The sequence below is a fragment of the Nematolebias whitei genome, chromosome 20, assembly GCF_014905685.2.
Source record: "Nematolebias whitei isolate Nwh7 chromosome 20, NemWhi1, whole genome shotgun sequence".
Lineage (NCBI taxonomy): Eukaryota > Metazoa > Chordata > Actinopteri > Cyprinodontiformes > Rivulidae > Nematolebias > Nematolebias whitei.
Window position 1 is genome coordinate 29583836 of NC_056517.1, and position 20594 is coordinate 29604429.

At 40.6% G+C, this 20594-nt stretch overlaps 1 protein-coding gene across 1 annotated transcript in view; it reads right to left on the reverse strand.

Moving 5' to 3' along the window:
- boc (BOC cell adhesion associated, oncogene regulated) overlaps positions 1 to 16533 on the reverse strand; it is a 36139-nt gene extending 19606 nt beyond the window's left edge. The window contains exon 1 of the mRNA XM_037694331.1: positions 16273 to 16533. The gene's annotated coding sequence lies outside the window, so the exon portion shown is untranslated. The remainder of the gene's footprint in view (positions 1 to 16272) is intronic.
- Between the last annotated feature and the right edge of the window lie 4061 nt (positions 16534 to 20594).

Genomic DNA, 20594 nt, shown 5'->3' on the forward strand with positions numbered 1-20594 from the left:
ACTATCAAACATCACAGTATAGTTAGTCGAGCACTGTAACAGAAAACAAATAGACTGACTTGTTGCATACGTTTCTATATCAGCTGGCATTATGTGATGCAGTTACTAGACTCTTAAACCTACCAGTTGTTTTGTCTTGGCAAAACATAACAGAAAAAAATAAAGGCATTAATTTCACATAGTTCTAGCAAAGTAACTATTACAGAAAAGCAGATGGTTGAACGGAGTCAATAACAGTTTGTAAATAACATGACACTGGAACTATTAACCATTAACCACATCTATTTTTTTCAGTGCAAATCTCATACTGAATGTTGATCGACAGAAAATATTGGCTCACGCATGAATATTTTAAACCCCAAAAATGCAAAAAATGTCTCGGATCCAATTTCCTGCACTAGTCTGGTTCTAATGATTTTCATTTTAAAAATGTGTGCTTAACAGTATGTTCCAACTGTATGAAAAAGTGCACACAAAATACAGGGTTTTACCCAAGTAATCTACCAGGAGGTGATGGTTGTGAAAGAATGAAATCTTACCGTACCTATTAGCTTTTTAAAAGCAAATACTTTGTTGCAGTCTAGAACTAATAAAACAGTGAGGGAAAGTCAAATAAAAACAAAACAAATAAAAAAGAAGATTACATAATGGTTTTGAAATTCTCCCCTGCTTTTTAAATCCATCCACAAGCCCTCCAGGCTCCTAATAAATACTTTAGTTGCTTCTCCACGGACGTGACTTTAATCAGTTTGCTTTCGACTCAGCATCAGCCTCCATTCCCTGTTCCTGCTTGATTGTTGGACCCGCCTCAGCCGTGGTTCCAAGCAAGCCAAACCGAGCAAACAATCTGACGTCAGCAAACGGTAGCCGTTGATTGGCCAGTGGATCAACGTCATTGGATGAACCAAGGCTGTACTACCCGGTGCTGCCAACTTGTCTGACTTAAGCAAATTTTCAGACCTCTCTATGAACTTTTTATGTTTTTAAAGTGACTAGCGACAAATCTAGCTCCTTTTTCGTGTGTTTGGAGACTTTTCGAGGATGCATATGAAGGCACTAAAGATTCAGCAATCACTGTCCTCAGCAAGCAGCGAGTGATGTCATAAGCCCCCCCCCCACACACACACACACAAAAAAAAGCTTCAACAAACCGTCCCGCACACAAAGTAGGGGACACACTCGTAAAGAAGACGCACCTACACCTGAGAAGAGCCGACTAGAAACGAGATCAGAATTGTTAAAGAAGAAGCATCTTTTGTGTCTCATTCTGAAAAGTAGGAAAGTTGTGGATCACAATTTTAATGTAGTTGTATACGACAGCAATCATGTGGATCAAAATACTTATTTGTTAAAAAAAACTAATCAATTTAAAACTAAGAAATTTGCTTCACTGAATATTTGAGAAACTTTTAACCAAAAATTACAAAAGTAGCATTTTCACTGTCTTATTGGTACTTTATTAAGAGAACCTTCACCAGCATACTTTATTAAGCTACTAAAAAAAAAACATTTGCACAAATAAAATGAAGATTATGTTTGAATGGAGAGCAAAAAGCTCAATTCTTTTTGTTTTGCACATATTTCTTTCCCAAGCAGTCTGCTATGTTTCAAGGTCACACCTATTAAAAACACAAGATTGTGTCAATTATTAAAACAAGCTGAAATTGATGCGCTCCATAATTTCCTTTTCTAGTCTACAAAAGTAAAAACTTGGTGTATAACAAATACTAAACGATTCCCAGCTATCATCTTGCTCCCCCAGAGCCCTCCTCAAGAAGAAGGAAAACTTGAGTCTTATTTGGCATGAAAATCCTGCTCAACAGGTGGAGAGGGGTCCAGTCCAAATCCTTCACTCAAAACATCCCTCGTTCTCATGCCATAAAATTACACATCAAAAGAATCTAGGCATCCCTAACGAGGCTGAGAATTTATCCCCTCCTCTAATTCTTCACAAAGTATTAACAAGCAATATGCCCATCCAAGTCCTCATTTATCCCCAATCCGCCAAAAAAATACAACAACAACCCAGCACTAACGAGCTACAGAGTGTCTTGAGGATTAACGAGAGGGATCTGGACAGCCCTGCAATGTAATGGAAGGCGGCATTCTAATCAAACAGGCACCGTGGCATTTACATAATTTAGATAATGAAGCTGAATTAACAGCGGAGAGCTAATTATGGTGTCGTGGCGAGCACATCCACCCACATTCCTCTGCCTGGTGTGGGATGCCAACGTGCCCGGCAGGGCCATGGGAACAAGATCGGATCATCACAGCCACCAGGCAAGTAAGGTGAACATGAGAGGAGGGGAGGGGAGAGGATGGAAACAAGGCAAGATAGGAGGGAACAGATGTTCGACATATAGAGACAAGAAAAACAGAGGGCTGCTTGGGTATTAAATAAAAATACAATTAACTGACTGGTTAACGAGCAGTGTTGGGCAGCCTTCCTCAAATTATAAAGTACCATTAACAAGGAAAGAGCAGTGATTTTCAAACATACAAAGAGTCTGTAAAATGTAAAAGTTCAACAAATTTATGCTACTTTCATTTTGATTAGCAAATGTTTTAAGTGTGTGTGGGCGGGGGTGTGGAGGGAGGTTTCTTCCACATGCATCCCATAGCAACACTTGACCTTGAGATAGCAGAAATACATGAAGTTGTATGCTAGCAACCAGACGAGTGATATTTTTGACACATACCAAAATAAAATTTTAATAAACTTGAAGTAAGCCCACATCTGTTTCTGTCATCGTAGTAGGGCTGGGACATCTAATATCATTCATGATAATATCAGTTAAAAAAAAAAAACATTTGCCTGGGAAAATAAATTATATCATATGATATGATAATTTTATGGCATAAATATGTCAGTGTTTCACCTACAATTATACAAGTGGGGTACCCCGCCCCGTTAACAGAACTGAGCGCTCCACATACCAAAACGAACTGTGCAACACCCCCCCACCTGCCGGTACTGGCGTAACGCTAAGCTAGCCGCGCGCAATACTAGCTAGCTAAAAAGCTAAAGGCATCGTTTACGCTGCCTATTCCGTTACGCTGAACACCACCACCCCTCCAAGAAAACTGCCAGTACAAACAGTGTGCAGCTCAGCTGAAACACCACCACAAGCTTCAGGGTCAGTTGAAGACACCCCAGGCACAAGTGATGCAAAGTTGCCAAAGAAGAGCCTCTGAAGCTTTTTTAGGAGGGCTGCAGTAAGTGGCAGACCAGGAACAGGACCATCTCCAAGAGAGAGAACTCGGGCAGAGTTAAACAACTATCTACACTGTCCTCCAGCAGACAGTGAGAGTAATTATTTTAACTGGTGGAAAGTGCACGAGGTTAACTTTCCTCAGGTTAGCCGTTTGGCAAAAAAATACCTGTGCATCCAAGTCACTAGTGCAGCCTATGAAAGGTTGTTCAGCACAGGAGGGAACATTGTTTTGTGTAATAGCACTGAAGCCTGATTCAGTGAAGAGGATTGTGTTCTTGAATAAGAATCTGAAACTTGACAAATGACAACCAGCTAGGTGGCTGTGTTCTGCCAATGATCAGCAATCCTTTCAGGCAGCATTTCATTTGTTTTCAGCATTTGTCACAAGTTTTGGAAGTTATAGCTCATTTAAAGGCAACATATTTTTTGTTGTGTTACATTTATGCTCAACAGAAGTTAAGCTTTCATTTTATTTAGTTTTATGGGAACTGCACCTGCACTTTAATTTTTGTGGTCAATTTTGTGCAGACTTTTTCAATCTAAACAACAGAGGGATCATTTTTATTTTTATATTTGAGACTGAATACTTTGCTAAAATAAAGTAATTGCAGTAAAATTAACCCTTGTTTTTTTAGTTTTTATATACGACTGCAAAACAACATGTTAAGTTAATTTTGACAAATGAATAACTATGATTTCAGTTTTGGTTTTTTGTTGTATCACAAAATGTATCATTATCATCAGAATGCTCTGAAATATCACGTTATTATGTTTGAGCCATATCGCTCACCCCATATCGTAGCTTTATTTTGAAAGGATAGAAAAATGAAAACTACATTGACAGGTGAGCTACGCACCTGTGGAGGACATTTGCAATCATTGATCAGGGGTCAAGGTAAGCAGTTTCTATTTATCTGAGACAATATATTTTTGTACTGGACAACCAGATCTTGCTTCAAGGTTGTCCAGTGGACAACCAAGTAAAATAGACATGGATTAAAGTTCTCCATCGCCACAACGAATTTCTGTTATTTTTAACGTCTGTATAAATGAAAGGGGGGAAAAACATGTTTTGTTGTTGTCTTTTTTAATCTATCTAATCTAATACAGGGATTAAATTGACGCTGCTTTCAACAAATAAAGAGAACTAGAGCCACAGTTTTACCCGATCAGAGCAGAGAAATGCAGGTTGCAAGGTCTGATAATTGGCAGGTGAGTGCAGTGTTTCCAACAAAGAGACTACCAGTCAGTGTTTCCAGTACCATTTTCCAAGGAGGACATCTCTCTACCCTAACCAAAGGTGATGACATGTAATAATTTATTAAATATCTACATATTAAACATATCAAGGTCAAGGTTGCTTTATTTATTCACATCATATGTGGTACATGTGGTGGAACAAAATTGTGTACACAGGGTCCCAGTTACATCCAACAAAAGTATAAATTGTAAAATGTGTTTGCGCATGACCACTGCACTGCAGCAGGGGGAGATACCAGAACGGATACACCATTACCCCCATCCCTCCCCTTCCACACCACGCCCGACCTCCCCAGAACTTTTACATCTAAAATCTAACTTTGTTTTAAACGTTAATGTGTTCGTAGTGTCGTCATCATCGTACAGACATGTGCAAATTGTGTGCACGATCAAACTCCAGGTCCGAGAGAGCACGTTCAGCCTGAGTGTCCTCATGGTGAGAGAGGCTGAGTCTGCCACTAAAAGACGACTATTTATATCATATATATATGCCTCAAATTATAGCAAAGATGTGTGTCTTCGTTTCTCTCTGTGGGGGAGTCAGTTTCAGGTGTTTGTAGTTTATCATAAGTCTGCCAAATTAAATTTTACATGGTGTTTTAGCAATAATAATAATAAGGTGTTGTGGGCTGATTGAATGTGATTAACTTGATTATATTTAGATTGACAAGAGATAACTGTACTGTGATAAATATAGTTTAATAAATGATCACTAAGTAATTTGTATCAAACTATAAAATGAGCAGGTGTGCAACGATGATAAAATGGTAAGTGGACTGTACTTATATAGCGCCTTTCTATCTAATCAAGATACTCAAAGCGCTTTACAACACAATCTGTGTCCTCATTTACCCATTCATACAGCACTCTACTAGATCTATCCATCCATCCATCCATCAATCCATAATCTTCTCCCGCTTATTCCATTTTGGGTCACGGGGGTCGCTGGTGCCCATGTCCAGCAATCACTGTGCGAGGGGCGGGGTACACCCTGGACGGGTCGCAAGTCCATCACAGGGCCACATAGAGACAAACGGGACAAACAACCATTCACTCTCTCACTCACACCTAGGGACAATTTAGAGTTACCAATCAGCCTAACATGCATGTTTTTGGTCTGTGGGAGGAAACCGGAGCACCCGGAGAAAACCCATGCATGCACGGAGAGACCGGGGTTTGAACCAAGGACCTGCTCGCTGAGAGGCAGCAGCTCTACCAGTTGCGCCACCGTGCTGCCTCTACTAGATCTATACAAAGATAATTGAACAAATCATTCTAAAGAGACTAATCAGTGTTTTATCACAGGTATACACCGATGGGACACACATCGGAGGCAATGAGGGGTTCAGTGTCTTGCCCAGGGACACTTCTGCATGTGACTGCTGGTGGATTCGAACCCCCAACTCTTACATTGGAGGACGACTGCTCTAACCACTCAACGACAGCCACCCCAATCATCCTGGATATGTTGGTTACAATGAAATGGTGTTGTACAGAAACAACAGTGCAACAGAAAAAAGGCTCACCTAAAGTTTCCTTTTAATTAAATTAAATTCAGTTTATTTATAGTGCCAAGTCACAACAGAAGTCATCTCAGGGCACTGAACAGAAACGTTCATAAAAAAAAAAAGTTAACACTATTTATCTGAGGAGCAGACTGTTTTGACTCCATCACAGAACTCTCATCTTGAGCAAGCAGGAAGGCGACAGTGGAAAGGAAAAACTCCCTCATGAGGAAGAACCTTTAGCAGAACCAGGCTCAGGACAAGTGGCCATCTGCTTTGACCAGCTGGGTTTGAGAGGAACAGGAAGGAGGAACAGATACACAATGGCAGGTCAAGAATCACATGTCAAGATAGAAATAATATCAAATGAAAACTTTTCAATTTTAACAATTAATTTAAGGAAATTAGGTCAATTTGTTCTCTAGTAGTCTAAGGTTGTTTTCACACCTGATAGTCCGGTAGACTTGGTTCGGTTGGGGACCAATATTCATAACATTTTGTTTATATTTGAGCTGTTGTGTTTGCGTTCACACTGCACTGTGCAGTCGAGCCAACCTGTTCGAACCAACCTGTTCCTCCACTCGCCTGTGGGGGCGCTGCACCAAGAACTACTGAAAGAAACTATACAAAAACCTTTGAAGAAGACACTTCTTCTTCTTCTGGAAATTAAAACAAAAACGGAGTGGCATCAAGTTTTAGCAGTTTTAGGAGTTATATTTTGTCATTTTTCAAAAATGGACTCAGCATGAGCGAAGATGAGGCAGAAGACCATGGAGAATGTTGTTTTTCACACAAGGCAGCTGACGGCTCCATATGAGGTAAGAGAAATGCTTGTTTGTTTGCCCTGTGCTGTAGTACACTTCTTGCTTGTGGAGCGGGGCCCGGTCTGTTTACATTCACACTGTACTCGAACCGCGCTGGAGTTTTCTTCTACCGGACCGAGACCTAGGTTTTAGCTCGGGCCAGAGTTTGCCTTTTTGTTCCGTGACAGAGTTCGATGGCGCGTTCACACCTCCTCAAACGAACCAGACTTCCTAGGAAAACGAGCTAGAGTTTGATTAAAGCGGACTAAACAGGGCTGGTGTGAATGCACCCTAAGCTTATGGCAGCATAACAAGCCAACCCTAACTATAGGATTTATCACAAAGGAAAGTCTTAAGCCCAGTCTCAAAACTGGACAATGTGTCAGCCTTATGGACATAAACTGGAAGTTGGTTCCACAAGAGAGGAGCCTGATAACTGAAATATCTTCCTCCCATTCTACTTTTGGAAACTCTAGGAACCGCGAGTAAGCCTGCAGTCTGAAAGCAAAGTGCTCTGTTAGGAAAATATTGAATAAGAGTTTGAATATAGCTCGATGGAGCTAGGTTGTTGAGAACTTTGTAGGTTAGAAGTAAGATTTTGAATTCAATTCTGGATTTGACAGGGAGCCAATAGAGAGAAGCTAAAACTGGAGAGATATGATCTCTCCTACTAACTCCAGTTAAGACTCTGGCAGAGGCATTTTAGATCAACTGAAAACTTTTTAAAGAAGTATTTGGACACCCAGATAATAAACCATTGCAATAGTCCAGTCTAGACGTGACAAATGTATGAACCAGTTTTTCTGCACACCAGTTTTTTAAACACCACTAGGGTATATTTATTTAAAACTAGGGTTTTAACCAACTAGTGTTTAACGTTTAAAATGTTTAAACTAACTAGGGTTTTTTTTATTTTCCTGTGAGATCAATCAAGTATGTATGCACTTATCGAACATGTTTGTGAATGGCTGTGATTAAATTAACTTTCGAGTTTTTAACAGTATCCAAAGCAATACCGTTAGTGGTTTTTTTATACCTGGATATACCTTAAAACAATTATCCTACTAGCCAGCTTCTATGCAAGTAGACAAACGAACAGACAGAAAATAAGGACGGGCAATACCTTTTAGATTTCTTCATCATCAAAGTATAAGAATTTAAATAGCCTATTTTAATTGAGTATTATCTCAATTTGCTACTTTTTCACCAGCACTTGGTAATGACGTAACCCTAACATTACCACAAGGTGACAATAATGTACAAATGTATTTGGCAATTGCTATTGTGTTTTACAAAACCAAGACAAAGTTTTTCTGGACAACTTGCTAGCAACGGTTTAACGCCATCCAATGTCTGCCTCTGACATTGCAGCCTTTTTAAGGTAAAACGCAAAGTAGGATGCTATGGTGAGAAAGGAAGCTGTATTTATTGTCAAAACATTTTATATTAATCCACTTGGCTGGTCAAAATGAATAAACACATTATATCCCTGACTAAAAATAACAAAGACATACTTGTGTGTACCAAGAACCTCTGTTTAATCAAAAGCCAGGGCTTGTAGTTTACTGTGTTTTGATCCATATCACCTAAACAACGTACTTTTAAAATCATACTATGAGAGGCAAACGTCATCTAGGGGTGACATTATAATTAGATTAATTTGTGTTAAGATGAATGTGATAAAAACACAATAAGTAGGGATGCACCGATCCACTTTTTTTTTATTTTATTTTTTTACTTCCAATCCGATCCCGATACCTAAATCTGAATGTCGACCGATACCGATCCGGTTCCAATATCATCATCATTATTGATTTTATATGAGGCTGTAATAATCTCCTCTCAAGTACAATTTATACAAATATATGCATGCATGTCCAAAAAGGCAACTTGAGGTAAGTTTTATTAATGTTGGATAAATTTTTAAGTTAGAATTAAATTCTGCTAACACAAAACATGTTTTTTTTATTCCTAGCTTTAAAGTGGATATTAAAGTGATTAATTTAAGTGATTGTTTAAAGCTATTTTATTTATTTTTTTATATTTTTTAAGGGGCAGATATAAGATTTTTTTTTTTCTTCTTTCTGCACTCTTTTCATTCAATGTTTCCTTTTTGGTGATTTTTTTTTTTTTTTTAGTTATTTTGTTTCTTTTAAATGAATGAATAAATGAATTAAATAAAATAAAATGTTAAATGGCTTCAAACACATGCTAAGTTCATGGCACAAACCAACAGACATGTTCCTGTTTTTAGTATTTTACATCACTTTATAATGTAGCTGTTTTTGTTTCATTTTTTTGTTTTTATTTTATTTTCAAATCATGTGTTTTTTTTATGATTGTCTACTGTTGTACTGATAAATATCTCCTGGAGGATAAACTATATCTTGGCTGCAAGTATCAAGCTGCGAAATCCTTTGTTTTCTACAGCTGATAATGTTTGGTCATTAATTATGATGAAGTTTAGCAACTTCTCGGTAAACATTCGAGCTCCGGGGCTTCAGCGATGTCTTCTTCTTCTTGTTCAATCCGAAGCAAGCAGCCTGATTTCGGTCAGCCGCGCTCAGTCTGCCCCTCCTCGGAGATGGGCAGACTGAGCGGGGCAGAGTGGACATGGCTGGCCGGGGTCGAGTCGCCTGTTTCGGGTTGAGCAAAGAGTAGCTCCCTGCTGAAGCCATGGAGCTCGAATGTCCATCGTAAAACTAACTTTACCACAGTTTAATGTGACACTGTGGCTCTGCAGACATTGCACGTTGCTGTCTTGTTTTGTGGTGTTTCTAGTGTAAAATACTTCCACACAGCAGATGTGTTTCAATGAAAAGTTGGCTAGCTGTTAGCCACAGTGCTGCTAACTCAACCCTCACGTTGTAGCTGGCTGCAAACTATGAACTGGATTTCCTGAATCTGAGGCGGGTCTTATTACTCTGGGCTCATGAGACACGCCTCCGTTCAGGAAATCCATTCCATAGTTTGAAGCCAACATGCATCATGGATCGGAAATATCGGCAGGTTGGATTGGAAAAATCCGATACGTAAATTATGCTGGTATCGGAGACCGATACCGATACTGGATCGGATCGGCCCCATCCCTAACTAAGTATTGAATTTTCACACAGTATGCTGAAGTTTATTCAGAACTGAACTGCCTATGGTATTTCAGCAACTTACGGTTAAGCAACATTTATTATTATATGACTAAAAGACAAAATGTGTTGTGAAATGCAATAACGGTCTTTTTTATGTTTGTGTGTGTTACAACTACACGACTCGTTGCGCAGACGCACACAATCATACAGTTAGATTTCACTTATGCACAGCCACTTTTCCCTGCACCCACACTCACTCACATACACACTTGGTGACACATAAGCAAGCAATCACACAAACTCCTATTACATGGTAAAAGTATACTCACAGAGGCGCATAAATATGCAGACCTGAAAAAGTCTTTCCAAAAGCAAATGTCAACAGGCTAAAGAACAGGCTACCACTTCTCCTCAGCCCAAGAGATAAAATACTGCATACACACGCCACAACATTCGTGCCAGTGTAGACTTTCATAGCTGTATATACTGTATACGCAGCTCGCTCCCTGTGTGTTCCTGCATCATTGGGAGGGAGGGACTGAGGCAGGGAGGGGGGGTATTGGATGGGTTAAAGGGGCCCCTAACTCTTTTGGCAGCTCATGCATCAGAGTGAATGGAACCAATTATAAATCAAGAGCAATTTCTCCCCATTATTCAGCAGGAACCCAGAGGGAAAAAAGGAGAGCTGCCTGGCTCTAAACCTCTCAGTGGGGGATGAAGGAAAGAAGAGAAAAGCAGAGTGGGTGAAATATTATATGAAAAACAGATATGAGAAGGCATTAGAAAAGCGAGATAAGGCAAAGGAGGCGGGGGTGAGGATGGAAAGAGAAATGAGGGAATGGAGAGAGGCTGTAAAGTTATTTGGAACTGCCAAAGGAGAAAGTTATGGCAAGAACAGATATGAGAGAGGAGGGAATTAAAAACCAGAGAAGAGGCAGGAAATTAAACACAAAGTGAAGCCGTGGGGCGTCAGCCATCTTCGTCATGGTGTAACTAAGTTTGACCGTTGGTTGTGAAGGAAAAGCTGCTGGGTCTGAAACTCGTTTCCTAATAGGAGAAACAGCTGGAGAAGGCTGGTTTGAAAATGGAGCCCTTGGATTTTGGGGCTAGACTCGTGACACGTTGCAGCGCTGCCATTTGTTGTGTCAGTCAGTCGCAGATGTCCACAATACTGCTCTGAAATACCACAAAACAAAACTTCAGAGATACAACTGTTACGGCAGATGGAGCCGCTCTTCTGATGGAAAATTCCAGCTCCGATAACCTCAGGGGCCCAATTACGAAGCGATCTGGTGCCCAGTGATTTATTCTGTTGAATCATGTCTTCTCTTGCCAGTTTGACATTCTTCAATGATGAGTTTTTTCTCTCTAGTGCAACACAATAAATCTGATTACTGGTTAAAGCCTGGAACACAACCCAGATTCCCTGACATGTCTTTTTGATGCTTTTATTGTTTCTCTTTAAAATCATGGAGGGGAAAAAAAACACAATGTGCCATTAATACTCCATCTGGACAGCAAATTAACTACAAACCTTTATAAGTGTGCATGATGGAAATAGTTTAAAAGAGGGGGGGAAATTATTGTGAGGCTAAAACTGAACAGTCCCAGTCAGAGTACAACCTAGCGTCTGTGTGAATGATCTATTAGAGCGTCTGGGTTGCTTTTGGCTCGTAAAAACACCCCCTAATCTTTGTCCAAATATCTACTTTGCACACAGAGGCTTAGTTGTCCACACACACACAGCTTTCTTTGCAGAGTCTGGAGTTGATCAATGATCCAACGCTGCAAACACAGCAATCAAACTGTGTGTTTGCATGTTTGTGTGTGGGAGAAAGAGTGCGAAGAGAATGACTGGAGTAACTTCTTTATCCAATTAAGAGCTTCGTTATGCTTTGCTTTAAGTAGAAGAAATCAACTCAACTGGTTTAAAGGCTGTGGATAATCCCTCTTAAGATAATACAATGTTTTTCAGGTGATTGCAACTTTAATACATACTAGTTTACTATTTTAAACCGTGCTTTGCAAGAAAATATTTTTGCATCGATATTAAAAATATGTGTGATAATACTGTTAAATATTGCTGCGGTAACAAAAGTGATAAAGTCACAATCTTCTCACAACAATGTGTGTTATAACATCTCAGCAACTATCATCTAAGGCAATGGTTCCCACAGGTGAGGTCAGGACAAAACACCAGGTTTGGGGTCCTGAGATGATCTCCAGAAATAAAACCAATTTTACAAATAATTCCTACTAGCATAATTTCCCAATAAGTCTTACAATGTGGTGAAACATCACCCTTGTTTTAGTGTAGACAGTCAAAACGTAACCCGCTGATAGCCTCACCACTAATCCAACAAACAACCCATGAGTGTTGGCCTCCTGCATTTACATTTTTCACCCAGCGTGCAAGCTTTATGTGCATGCTCCACACCTTGTTTTGTGTCCGACGTCGTAAAGCTGCCACGAAAAGACAACGTTCCATAAAAACATGGCATAGTTCCACTGGCGTTTTGGGTCGTTTTAGAGTTTCTGGGTGTATGAAAATTTTTTAGAGAAATAGTGCCATGTCTAAAAGGATACTTTTAGAAAATAACAAATATAAAGACTGTTTTACAAAAAAAGTGTTTGCATGTGTGGACCATGCTGTGGGTGATCATGGGTAGGATAGTTCATCAGACTGGCCAAATTACTGGACTTTACTGGTAATGAACACACTGATACTGTGATGATGGTTTTTATATATTTTATAATAGAAATCATTTTATCTTACCTTGTTTTTTAATATAATGATCTGTTTGATCACAACCTGCTAAATAAACTCCTCAAACTGTGTCAGAACTTTCTCCTTCACCGTCTCCCCCTCCTCTTTTCAACACATTCCTTGGTCTCCCTCTCTGCGGTCCCCGCTGGCAGGAGGATCAAGAAAATAGAGGTATGCTGGCCCCAGGGAGGGGCCTGAACCCTGGCCACCTGCCAGTCCAGGTGTCCCTTTTAAGTCATCCTATGTCTGACTGGACACAGGAACTCTCTCAGGAGGCACAAGGGCTAGAGCCCGAGCCTCCAATCTGTCAGTGCTGGAAGGCTAAAGCATCATATGTCAACAGGCCAATAATGACAGCCAGGGTAAAAATGAAGCTGCCTTATTTGGCAATGACTGTGTTCCTTGCTTGTTTCTGAAAACAACTCTACTGTAACTCAGAAAGGAAAATGCTAATGTGTTAATCTCAAAACAACTGGTCAGGTGAGGCCAGCTTTGGACCAAAATGACAAGTGATGCATTCCAGTGCAGAGATGGCCTCGATTCGACGATTAACACACACAAACACACACGCAGCAAAAGCCCACAGATTCTGTCTGCAGGTTGTTATGACTGCATGAGCATACCCACTGTCAGGGAGATGAAAGTATACCCTCAGGAAGGAGTTTCCCCCCTCTTTTGTCAGTTAACGCCAATGTTAAACCTACAATAATAACAATGCTCTTTTCCGTTAAATCAGAACTGCTCACTCACAAACACAAGCTCCAAGAAGTAACAGCAAACCCAAGGCTTGTTTGTTATACTGAATTTAAAGGGTGGATTTAGTAGACCATGATTTACATCCAGATGTAAAAACACACCAGACGAGGGCCGAAAATGCAAAAATCACTCAAATATGAGTTGAAAACTTTATTTCAGTTGGTTACGGACCTAAAAACACATCATGAAATCTTTACAAGCTACGAAATCTACACCTCATCTACATCTACACCTCCAAATGTAGGAAGAGGGCCACCTGCATCATGAAGGACCCCACTCACCCAGCACACACACTTTCTGCCCGCTCCCCTCAGGAAGGAGGTTAAGGAACATTAAGTGTAGAACCACTAGACTGAGGAACAGCTTCTACCCTGAGGCTGTTAAGACTCATGAATCTCTAACCAGGATAATCACTGTGAAAAATCACATCATGCTGCTGCTGATCCATTTCATGTTGCTGTGTTCATTCGTGGTCAAGTGCTCACACAGACTCATGTTCATGCTGCTGTTCAGCGTATTGTTTTTATGCTACTAGTGCTTAGCGTATTTTTAGTTACCATTTTTTTTAGTTCATATCTTAGATCTTATTACTGTTCTTATTTTTACATTTTATTGTTGGATGTAACTGGGACCCTGTGTACACAATTTTGTTCCACCACATGTACCACATGTGGTACGAATGACAAATGAAGAAACTCTTGACTCTGAAATGTCTGTTCCTATAAGCTGTATAAAAAGTGCCCAATAGCCACTAATGAAACAGTCTAAAACTTGGAGATTTTGTCTCCACTGTCTCTTTGGTAGGCAACTAAAATCAATAAAATGTCATATCTTAGTTGGACAAGGCTTTGTCAGAAAGTGTCAAGCCAAACATAGATTATTAAGACAACCATCAGTCACAAACTTATTTAAACATGTAGATTTTCATCTAAAGCCATTGAAGCTCAAGTCGATTGGTAAGGCTTTTAAGGTAAACTTTAGCCAATTTTTAAACTGTAGCTTTAGGCGATACACATCTAAAATCGTGTTTGATCAAAATGCACTATATTGCTAAGCTATCTTTTTTTCACTATCTGACAATCATTACCTATTACATAGCTAAAAATAAAAGGAAAACATTCTCAAAGCTGAAGATGATATCTGGTTTGATGAAAAGCTCCAAGAACTGACCAAAAACAGCAATTAAACCTCACATGGGAAAATACGTAAATGACTTTTTGTTGCTTTAGCAGTCTGGAAGCCTTTCGATTGTTTTCATATGCTGATTTAAAAAAAGAAAAATGTATTTTCTTAATGTGACTTGACAGGTGTCAATAGAATTCCTTTAGACTTGCAGTGAGATTATGAACTCGTGTTCGTTCGAATGAAAGGGACCAGGCAGTGTGAGAAACGGGCACATAATCATTTAGTTTAACTTTGATCCACCCGCCTGTCAAAGATGATCAAGAAAAACAACAAACTCAGCAACCAAACAAAATGGGCCCTTTCTTTGTATATAACCGAGACCAATTAATTTGCTTATAGGCTGTGAGCCTAATTGGGGGAGGCAAGGCCATTACTTTCGACTTTTAATCCAAGTGACATTGATTCAGTGGGAACAATCGGGCCCTCTTGTACGATGCCATGTCTGTCACTGAACTGCTCCGCGCAAAGAGCCAGCAGAGGCTAAATGTAATCCAAATCACAAAACGACACCTGGGGTTGGAAACTTGAGCCCCTGCGGCTGTTCCAGCAGGCCCCGTGATAACACCCTGGCCAACACTCATTAGCAGCCTAAGAGACTGACACATCTTATTTTTTCCTCGTTAAATCAGACCTGAATGAGAGGATGATATGCAGAGAGATTCTCCTGAAACAACAGACAAATCTTATAGGACAGATCCAACAGCTGCCAGTTTATTACAAGCTTTAATGAGGTCGTTCTGACACCAGGACTGTGGGGTGATGGGAGGAGTGCACTCAGGTAGCCATGCTTTGGTATGTGGAGTGTAATAGTAGTAATCCTGGACTTTTTTTGTGTGTGTCAAATGGATAGTAAAGAAACTAAAATGGAACAAACTGATGAAAATAACCTGAAAATTTAGGACCTGACGACGCAAATGAGCAAATCAGGAGCTGCAATTTATAATTAAATATCATAAACGTGACATTCCTCAGAAAAAAAATAGTGTAGTTGTGATTTTTTTTTCAACAGAAACCTTGTTTTTAATAGTAAACACTACTTTATTCTGCTTCCCAGCATCTTCATGGGGGTGAATCTGGCAGAAGGTCTCCATGTCCGTTTTCCCTTTCCTTGTAGAAACGACTATAGGCTGCGGCCTGCAAACCATACCAAACCATACCAAACCAAACCAAACCAAACCAAACCAAACCATGGACACATTTCCCAACAAAAAACACACGTATTCGACTTAATACACAGCTTTAAATCTCTGCACCGTGTCGCACTGAGATGATGTCTCTCCGTTAACAGGCGTTGTGCGGTGACCCACCGCAAACACAGGCAGGAAATGAGGAAAACCTGGTTAATAACATGAACGCAGGGTTCGTCCATTCAATAACAGGCTAAGTCCGACAACAAGTTTCTTTAAAAGCGACCAAAACCAGACAAGCGTTAAACGCTAACGCGTGTGATGGATAAAGTTATGAGCAAAGTGGGGGGAAACAAATGTAGCTAAAGTAGCATCATCAACTGGATGTGAAGTTTCCAAAATTATAGCTTTTCTTAAAATAAATGCAGTAGTTCAGGGAATAAAAAGCCCTAACTAGCGTTAAACTCGACCCAAAGTGAATATATTGTGAATAACTGCATTATATGTTAATACGTAGCATAGCGCCACAACAACACGGACCGCATGATGGTAAAAAAAAACTCACCAAAAACTGCTGCACTTTTACTCTCACTTCACTCCACCTTCTTGTTGCCTCTCTTCTCAGTCGTAGTCCCCCAAAAAACAGACTTATTTCTCTTCTTTCCCCCCTTTTTCGCTCTAAAGCCTTCGCTGCTTCAGTAATTTACTGCAGTGCCACCCGACATTTTCTTCTTCTTCTTCGCCTCCTTCTTCTTCTTCGGCTCCCCAAGTTCTCACATTGAAAGGCCGTTTTTGGATGACTGAGCTCTCAAACAATTCTCCCTTTTGGAACGCCTTTTCGGGTCCTCCCACTTCCCAAGCAGGAGGAGGGATCTTGAACAATGTGAGGGACCGGCTCCCAAAAGTCCCAGAACCGGGTACTGCAGCTCCGGTTCTCCCCGGTTTACGTCCCCGTCGAGCGCGCGAGGACTTCCCATTGGTTTCCGCTTAACTGTCAAACCGGAAGTTGAGGTTTTTATAGCGCAAATGTACATCTAGTGTTAAAATAACTCTTTAAAATTGAAGTTCTGCTCTGGAGGAGAAAAGAGCGCCCCCTCTCTCCCCTCCTCTGCTCCCCCCTGATTTGGTATGCGTCGGTCCCCTCAGAGCTTGTATTGACCCCCGTCCATTGAGGCCTGTTAGCCCTCCAGCACAGCTGTGTACTGTGGTTTGTTGTGGTCAGGAAGGGCCCAGTCAGGACTCTCTCACACACAGGGATCACAGCTCGAACCCCCCCCCTCTGTGCCCACTCTGGAATTCTCTTCTTCACTTCAATCAGCACACTCTGAAATGAGTAGAGCCTCCTGTCCAGTTCATTAATAATTGGATATGCCCAGATCACAGGGTTTGATAGAGAGGACATGTTGGTGGGAAGCCGCCTCTGGCCTGTATGGGTGCAGAAACACCCACCACGATCTTCCCTGTAGGGAGGGGTTGTATCCCTACAGGGCTGTGTTTAATGACACATGTGGCCTTTGGTCTGGAGTGTATTTGAAACCCACTCTGGCTCATTCATTTGACAAGTTTTTTTTTAAGACAATAAGCAGTAAATATCTTACCTGTTGCAGATGACTCTTTGAACAACCTCAGTTTGGAGAAAATGAGCTTAGTTCTGATCAGACTGTTGAATTAACGGCTAGTCACAGCTGGGCCTAGATCAGTTTAGATGTTGGTGCATTAAAACTACTTCAATCTTTAAAAAAAATTACAACTGTTCATTAGAGTGCTATTTTTATTAAAGGCTTAGAATTCCTTGAAGGGTTGCATGTTGCTTTTTATTTTTGAGAACCAACAGAGTTGCAGTTGTTTTGGTCAGCCCTTGAAGATAACATTATACACATTCTTATGTGATATCACAAGATGTCATGCTCAGAGTATGTGTTGTGGGTGGTTTTCAGCTACTACCACAACAAATTTTAGCTCAATATATGACCGATACATAGACATTTGTTTTGTTGGCCAACGTCAATCAATGTATTTGTGGATGCTTCCCTCAGTTGAGTTGCCAAGTTCTGTCAGTGTTTTGATGATACTGAGCAAAGCTAAGTTTCCATGTGGCTTCCTCACTTTAGCGCCACCTTGCTCTCCACTGAGGAGCATAAAGAGGAGTTAAAATAAAAAAAATAAAATAGGGATTCCCCCCCTAACTTTCCATGCTGGGCAGGATGAATTAGCCCAGGGACAAAAGGCTTTGTGGCCTGGCCATGAAAGGCCTATTAACCATACTGCATCCCCCCAGAGGCGCTGCCCGCAGGACACCGCCTCCTAGAATGCCACTCTCTCAGCAGGCCGCAATCCCAGCATGCACTGCTTCAGAGTGAGGAACGGAGAAGAGGAGTGTCAGCAGTGTGTGGGCATGTGGTGTGATTTGTAGTGTCTTACCAACAAAAACTCTGAGTTGGATGGTGTGAGAGTGCCGAATGAGTTTTGGGTGTTGGTTGTCAGGTGTGAATTCAGTCAGTGTTCCTCTTTTTGTTGAAACCTGTATTGTTCATTAGGACGTGCGTGCGTGCGTGCGTGCGTGCGTGCGTGTGTGTGTGTGCTGAATAAGAGGTGATTTCCACTGAAGGGTCTTAACTGTGTAACATCATCTCCTCTTCAACCGCCTTACTCCATTGTTCATCTGGGCGCCATGACAACGACCTGCTCTCTCCCTCTGCCTCTGTATCAGTTGACCTTAGCAGCTGTGTCACTTCCTTAGCGAGACAAAACCAAAATCAGTCACACACTCACACTGGGTTTTGTGTTGAGAAGGTGCAATCAAGCTGGGAAACAATGCTCAAGTTATTTCACCAGAAGTTTGAACATTTTTTTCATTTTGGTGGGTGAAAAACAATTGAAGAGATAACTCAGATATTTTGGGTTCTGTGGAAATGTTTCGAACTAGGGATGCACGATATTATCGGCATGGTATCGATATCTGCTGATATTAGAAAAAAAGTTAAACATCGGACATCGGCCATTCCATCAAAAGAACTCACCACTATAAAAGGCTTGTTTTGAGTTCATTTTTTAATTTAAGAAACTGTCAAGTATATCTATTAATGCACAACTACTTATGCGCTTTTCACTTGTCGCTTGTGAACAGGTTGAATTTAGATTTGTGAACATTTACAAATTTGCACTCTTCAAGTGTTGTCGTTGTGTTAGAGCAGGGGTGTCAAACCCACTTACAAAAGGGGGCCAAAATCAAAACCTTTTTCCAACTAAGGGCCAGTTTCAGAATCTACATTAACTCAAGTTAGATACCAACATCTTTTCTTGGTTGCAGGTTCCTCAACAAGAGTTTGTTTGGTCTCATTTGACGTTCTCTGTTGTGCTTTTGACATCATAATCAAATATTACTGAAAAAAATTAAAGTGATAAAAGTATTTTACATTTAAAATATCATCTTTGGGGCCAGATAGGATGTAAACAAGGGCCACATTTGGCTCCCGGGCCTTGAGTTTGACAGATATGTGTTAGAGAGAGTAAATATCATAAATAAATTTGACATTAAACATAATCCAAGTTTAAGTGTTGCATCATTTTCAGCCCCTTTTTGGCATCTGCATTTGGTAGCAGGCCAAACTGACAAAGACCATGCAGAATAATGTAGTATTTTAATTCCAGAGCAAAGAAAGCTATGTAGACTCTGTAATTCAATTCATTTCAATTCAATTCAAAAATACTTTATTAATCCCAGAGGGAAATTAAGTGTTTTCGTAGCTCATCATCCTGGTTTTATTCAAGAGTTGTTAGATGCTGATTGCTGTGGGAAGAAAGGATCTCCTGCAGCGAATACGAAGAATCTGGCCACAGATATCGATCTGTCCACCCAGATCCAGCTTGCTGTCAGATCCGGCTGGCCTCTCGGTTCTCCTGGGCAGCAGGGCCGCCCGAATGCCCGCCAGAACTCCTCCCAGAGTGATGGCCACTCCTCCCAGCACTCTGCCGAGCTCTTCGTCACTGCGGACAGCCAACTAGGTGCTGAGGGACGATCCTGTCCTTCTGCTGTCATGAGCCGTGTTTCCTGCTAGTTCCAGGATCTCAGTGGTCAGGCACTTGAGCGCAGCTGGCAGGTAGATGAGAATGCGTCCACAGAACATCCTTTTCAACTCATTTGAGATTTGGGGCTGTAGTTGAGATATTATTTAAGCTTTTGAGATGTCAATCAGCTGCTGTTGGTTGTAGAAAACTGCCTTGTTGCCATGGTTACGCATCATAACAAATGTCCAAAACTAAAAAAAAGTTTCAGTAAAAATCCTTCCTGCTGCACAGCATCTGATACCAGAGGAAACGATCATCCAAAAAATGTGATTTACATTCAGAAAAAGAGGAATTAAAGTTTCTAAAAGCAAAATCTCAGAATGAAAGTAACAGAGCTGCTCCAACATGCAGCCACCTTGAGCGGCACAATTAAGTAGGTCTAGGGGGGGAAGTATCGGTATTGGTATCGGTTATCGGCCAAATAAGTTTCAACATATTGGCATATCGGATATTGGCCAAAAATCCAATATTGTGCATCCTTATTTTGAACCATTAATATCTTACCTGTTGTAGATACAGTAGCTCTTAGATCAGCCTCAGCTTGGGAAAGTTTAAGTCGCCATCTACACAGTATTTTATGTTTACGTTTTGCAACCACGTTGAAAAAGCATTTTAGGAACCCCAAAAAATATTGTTTTGGAAACAGAATATATAGAGAAAAAAAATCTTGAAACACCACCCTTGTGTTTTTGTGTGGACAACCAAAACAGAACCTCGGTCATAGCCCTACCTGTTCTCTAACTTACAAGTCGAAGGTGTCATGGAAGTGTCGCAGCACTGGGTCGTTTTAAAGTGTTTCCATGTGGAAGAAGACCTTTC